The following is a 7,011-nucleotide window of genomic DNA, read 5'->3' on the forward strand; positions in this document are numbered from 1 at the left end:
ATGGCAAGAACGAAAAGGTTGAATGTAGTAAAAATCAGTGCCAAATACAAGAGTGGGGATGGCAATATCAGTGAACATAACCCATTGCATGAGTCACAAGCACTAGAAGATGATGAGATCGAACTAGAGCAGCAAGATGATGACTCCTTGAATATGTCAGGTACGAATACAATGAAGAAAGCTAAAACTAGTAGGACCAACTAAATGTTTATATTGAAAAACTGGGCGTAGCCACTACTGTTCTTGTTTAATTTTACAGGTGAGAGTGCCAAAGAAGACAAACGTGGAAGGACAACTTTAACACATATTTGGAACCTTCCAGAAGGCAATCGCATAGTAGTGAAGTGCAACAAGCTTGGACAGCCCATTGGAGCAGAAGGTGGACTGTTAGGAAAATTTTTAGGCACAGTGGCAAGAAATGGGTCTTACTGTCCATTTGACTTGAAGGATTGGAGATTGGTCAAAAAGAATGGTGGAGCTGAAACAATACTTCAACTTGTGGAGGTATGTGTGACTGAGCAAAAATATAGGCATATTGCTCTGAATTTTAAATTTACTGCTCTGCCTTTTATCTCTTTCCCACATGAATATAATTTACATAAAGCAGTCATAACATAAAAAACATAACATGTTTATTTACTTAGTATATCTTACTGATTTTAGACAAAGTTCTTGTACCCTCAATCGTGCAAGCAATGGATATTGAAGTCGACAGGGAGAGATTGGAGGCGATTCAAGGCATCACTAAAGACAGCTTATTTTCAGCCTAAAAAGAAAAGATCTGCTTTGTATAAGTTGTGTCCAGAAGATATCGATTATGATCAATGGGTTGCACTTGTCAAATTTTGGAAGTCAAAAAAGGGAAAGGTGATAGAACTGCACATTATTTCGCTTACAATTTAATACTCTGCCAATCTAAATTAATGATGTATGATATGGTCTCATTAATAGTGCACTGTGTTTATAATAGGCCCTTAGTGAGAAAAATAAAAGCAGTCGTGCCATGATGAAGACAACACATACCGCAGGGTCAAAGAGCTACGCTCGTTGGGCTGAGGACATGGTGAGTAATCTTGTTTTGTTCAATGTTGTCCTATATAAGTCACTCATATAACTGGTGTATGTTCTATTATTTTCAGAGGCAAGATGATCCTCAAAAGAAGCAGCCGCATAGAGCCATGGTTTACTTAGCAACCCACAAGAAAAGGGCCGAAGATAGAAATGAACACCTGGTATGCTATACACATAATATGCTACTACAATTAAAAACAAATTATTATTTGATCTGATCCAATTTTTCTAAACAGTTAGGCTGAGTTGGAAAGCCTCATGGATGAACAACCTGAGCTGGCTCAAGATGATCAAGGAAGAGTTGCATGGAAAGGTGATGCCTTACATCAAGTTTTAGGTGAAGAGAAACTTGGACAAGTGCATGGTATGGGACTACTTCCAGTTCCCAACCATGTTTATGGCCAAACATCACACCGTCTCAGGAACATTAATATCACTACCGTAGAGGGTACACCACATGAAGTAGCGATACATATTATTGATGATGTGGAGAAGTTAAAGGAGCATGCACAGAAGCAAGATCAGCTTATTCAACAACTGCTTAAAGAAAAGACTGACAGGAAAAACAAACAGGAAAAGGTGTCCTTGAAAAAAAAACAAGCTAAGAAAGGTACAAATTTTATCTGAACCTTCATATAAAAATTAGTTCTAAATTAATATCTTTTTCAGGTCAATCGACTAAAAGGATATCATAGCAACTCTCAGCTACAAGCAGTACATTCTAAAAGAAAGGTAATTGTTATAGCTTCCAACCAATAATGTTATTTTGGTTGTATTATTCTTACCTTTGTTTAAATTCAAAGAGTCCAATGCGACGCAGCTGATCGAGAAGACCTCCTGAGTCAGCAAAGATATCCATTCAAGGTAATATTTGTTACTAAATCGATTCTTGCCCCATAATTCATAGTACTCATATCTACGCACGTGCGGAAACACAACCATTAACTCTAATTAAAAAATATTGTGTCTACATTTAACTAAAGAATCATCAAATTCTGATCGACTAACAGGACATATATGAGGACGATGACTTGTCATTCTCTACTGAAAAGTTTAGCAAAGGGCACTACAATTATTTTATAGCAACAAAAAGACTATAACAATCTAATAAATGATTTTTATGACAATTCTAGTATCATAATGATGCAAACCAGGAAGAACCCCATTATCAAGAAGCACCACCATCACCATGGTCCGCTCATTCCTTTCGACAAGAAGAGGTAAATGTTTTCAGATATAGTGTGATATATATGCGTCAAATAAAATATTTTGTTGTCACTCTCTAGAAGTAAGGATACGACATGATGAAACCCTAGCAATTGTCTTGGAACTAGTTAATTGCCTTATTTTGTCTAGGGTGTTTCAGATTAAGCATTTAAATACCTGAAAAAATATAACAAAGCTGCAGGCATTGCAATTTAATAGATCTATTTGTTCAATAATTTTCTACTGTATCACTTCAATAAATTATATAATTTTTAGTTTATAGTATTTTATCTATTTTGAATACAAGCTTACTTTTCTATATTTGTCTACCATTACGAGTTTAGCTACATCATAATGTACACAAAATCTGTTCCTATTTATGAACTAATCTCTATGTATATAAACTCCCCAATTTCCAGTTTGATATGAACAAAATAAACTATCTTGAAGATAGCCAAATGATGGCATCACAGGTACATATTTTTGTAGATATAAAAAAAACATACTGTGACTTTTTTGAGTATCCATACTGATACCATGTGACAAATACTATTTATTTCACTGTAGATGGCTAAAGAAGGGTAGAAAATGTTTGTAAAGAGCACGGACAATGCACATGATCAAGTGATTCAAAGCCGTGTGCGTTCAAAGAAGACGCGCCCTTCACCAATGGAGGTAATAACACTGTGTTCCTTTTGCATTACTGTGTGTGTTAAATGTTAAATATAGGTTGTTGACTAAATGTTAAATATAGGTTGGTTCCACAGTATTGCTCATGACAGCAAAATATCCAAATAAAGAAGGCGTGGCATATGCTAATTTGTTGAGCTGCAACCCATATGCACAAGTAGGTGGTGTTGAGCTAGGCAACCAATTTTGGAAAGTATGAATCAACCATCCTATTCGTAAAAATGAGGAGCTTGTAAGACCATTGGATCATTGCAAGACAATTAATGATGCCCATGCCAAAGGAGTGGTGATTGCGTGGCCTTCAATATGTGTATGTTAGTTGTTTCTATCTTGGTTCATGTAACTTAATGTTTTGCTGTACATTCTAGCTTAACAACCAAAGTAATGTTTGCTACGTGCAAGTTCGGAAGATTAATGGTTGATTTCGCTTTCATCTCACCCCATCGATTGATAAACCGGCAAAGACTTTCAAGAAGAAGAAGAAGAATACGAATAGATTATCATTTTGTCATATTTTAGTATGAAAGACTGTTATTCTAAAGACTTGCTTTTCTCAAATGGATTATCATTTATGTTTTGTAATGATGGGAAGGATGTTTTAACTATTTTGTTATGCAATGTAATCTTTATTTTCACTAAATGTGATGTGAGTATTTTGTGAGATATATGGTGCTTTTGAAAGAAAATAATAATGTCAATTAAATTTTGTTCCTTTAACCTGATCGTGTGTGTGTGAATATGTATATACTAAAGTTTGTTCCCACAAAATGTACTGGAATAAGGAAACATGTTGCTAATCATATTACATTTGTGTTACTACAACTCAAATTATGTGTTCCTGGGGTACTATGCAGTATCACATAATATGTGTTCTTATAGGTGATATTTGTGTGTTACAAGGTAGCAACACATTCTTAGTTATATAGTAATACATGTTATATGTTGCAACGTAATGCACCAGTAACATGGCCTACAAGAACACTTATAGATTGTGTTACTGGGAATGCTTGTAACATCTATACTGATATGTAGTAACACATGGACGTGTTGCCAAAGCCCCTTCCTGCTGTAGTGGGTTCCCAACCCCCCACATCCTTCATTTTTCGCATGCATGCTTTTCAAACTACTAAACGGTACATATTTTATAAAAAGTTTATATAGAAAAATTACTTTAAAAATCATATTAATTTGTATTTCAAAAATTTTTTATAGCTAATACTTATAATTAATAACGTGTTAATCTATCGCTCCGTTTTTCGTGTGGAGGGAAGGGGTCCCAACCCCTTCAAAAGAATACAGCACACTATCCAGACAGTTTATAAAAAAAACAAAAAAGGGTTGTGTATAAAAAAATGATTTTGATAAACAACTGCCAGATGTCCCATTTGAAGCTTTATTATTTGTTACCGTGACCAGGAGTGTACATAGATAAAATATCACTAGATTTGATCTTCAAATATAAATACTTCCTCTGCTTGAAATTATTTGTTGTCCTAGTTTTGTCGTAACTCAAACATTTATATCTTTAATCATTTATTTTTAAAATTTTCATATAGTTTAACATTATAAGATTTATGTTTGTGTGATGCACCATGAGGAATGCTATACAATGAGCAAATTTCTAAAAAATGATGGCCAGATATATAAGTACTAGCTTGACTCTGTTAGAGTAATTTGAACAGAGTGGATGGAGGGAGCAGTGACGACCTAATTTACAAGTATGATTTCTTAATTATATCTCTCAAATACAACTTATAAGGGTGATTGGGAAAGCACCAAATGTATATCTTGAGATATTTTGAGTTCGAAAACTTTAAAAGTTACTTTTTTTAGAAAAAGAAAGACGCACCATTCAATAGTTTAGGAAGCGTGCTCATAACGTTGCAAAAGCTAAATGAAGTTTTAAACGGAACCATGAAATAAATATTGTGGCTTTAATTTATTAATTTTTAGTTTCGATGCAGTGAGCACCATAAGGATGCAGGTTCAGACTATACTCTGTACCATTATGACAGTAAAAGCTTCATGAACCCAACCGGGAAATATTCATATGAAATTAATGAAAAACTAGGTTTACACACGATATGGTGTTTTTTTTGGAGCAATCCAAAACTAAACAATTTAACTGAACTAATCATCAAAAACGATGAATCTGTATCGAACTGAATATCAAATCAAGTGGAAAACCTCGAGTGGAAAAGTAAAGGATCGATGGTCTTCGAATCTCACGTAGTAGTCCTTTTAGCATGTGTGTAGGCGTCGTATACACCGAGCTGTGACACAATCAAATTAACCGAAGAGATAAAACATTATGTCAGGGAGTAAATTAAAAGAAGAAATTACTAAAGGATATATATGTGCTCCTTCTGTTTTATATTAATATAAATCGTTTTGATATTTTTCTAATCGAATTTCTTTTAAGTTTAACTAAGCTTATAAAAAAATATAAAATATATTCAATATCATATTTAATAAGACTAATTTAGTATTTAGATTTTTTTTATAAACTTAATCATACTTAACAAAGTTTGAGATTATAGGAAAAGAGGCAATAAAACCTAACAAAGTTTGATGGGTAAAATAGTCAAAACGAAATATAATACGATAAAACGGAAAAAGAAGATCAAACTCGATCGAAGAAAAAGTTTGGTATATTGTCTCGCTTAATAATCAATCCTCGATCGATCTAAACTCGATCGGGTGCAGTGGCTAACGTACCTTAACTGACGTTCCATGTATGCGTACATGATCAGTCCAAGACCTGGTTGAGGATGGCCATCTGCTTGGCGATGGCCATCTCGACCTCGCCCTCGTCCTCCCCGACGCCGCCGAGGCGGCGGAGCTCGCCGGCGACGTCGTCCTTGAACCTCGCGGCCTCCTCGTCGGCGGCCGCCCGGTAGCCGATGAGCGCGAGGTCGGCGAGCCAGGCGGCGCAGTACGACACCATCATGGCGGCGCCGAAGCAGAGGAACCCGTCTTCCATCGCCCTAGCTAATTAAGCTATCTGCCTTTTCTTTTTCCTTTTTTGAAAAAAATAAAAGCTAATTAACAATAGGGTATAATTGGCGCCGTATATAACGCCGGCCTCCCTCAGCTTCACGGTGCGTACGTGTGCATGACACGTACGTACGTTTATACGGAACCCGTAGGATGTATACGTATGTACGACTCATGGAATTAGGTAACAAACCCTAAAGTAAATACTCTATTTATTGGGAAAATATATAGTGCAAACTACATATGTAGTGAAAACTTAGAAACTACCGTTGGATCGAGAAATGGATGTCCGAGATTCGTCCACGTCACCATGAGTTAAAATTTAACTCCCAAATTAACTCATGGTGACGTGGATGAATTTCGGACGTACATTTCTCGATCCAACGGTAGTTTTCAAACTTTCACTACATATGTGGTTTGCACTATATATTTTCTCATTTTTAAGTTTCCCTTGCCCAAGAAACAAAGCGTCTAAAATTTAGGTACCGTTTGACATGATTTCAGATTAAACGCGGACGCTCACACATACACACGCGTGTACCATGTACTTTATCCAGTATTATCCATACGAGCACCTCCGAGATATTGTGCCAGCATATCCGATTAGATTACCATTGACATATCTTGACATTGTGGTGGCGTGATAGTGTGAGTTGCGAACTTACAACGATTGTGGTGACGTGATAGCGTGAGGTGTGGACTTACAACGGACATGCTGTATGAGGGCTAGTTCGGTGATGGGGGAGGGGGTTATTAGGTGATAAGGCATACAAGAAAGACAGATTATGTCTTTAGATAAGGTATTGGATATGTTTGTTAAAATTTAACTTAGGGGAATTTGATTTGTATGATATTGTTATTAGTTAAAAAAGTATTTGTAAAAGAACAACAGTTTTTTATTAACTTTTAAAATTTTACTAACTGTTACAAAGTTTTATATGTAAAATAACTTGTTTTCCTTCTTTTTTTACTCTTTTCAGAATTTGATCTGTTGCAAATGACCATTGGGCCTAAGCAGCACAACCAGCCCATTAAGCCTACCAACAT

The 7,011-nt window shown here is 35.6% G+C and overlaps 1 pseudogene; it reads left to right on the forward strand.

The window, feature by feature from the left end:
* LOC127770813 (uncharacterized) lies at positions 1 to 3,389 on the forward strand (annotated as a pseudogene).
* Positions 3,390 to 7,011: the final 3,622 nt, after the last annotated feature.

This window comes from Oryza glaberrima, chromosome 4, assembly GCF_000147395.1.
Source record: "Oryza glaberrima chromosome 4, OglaRS2, whole genome shotgun sequence".
NCBI lineage: Eukaryota > Viridiplantae > Streptophyta > Magnoliopsida > Poales > Poaceae > Oryza > Oryza glaberrima.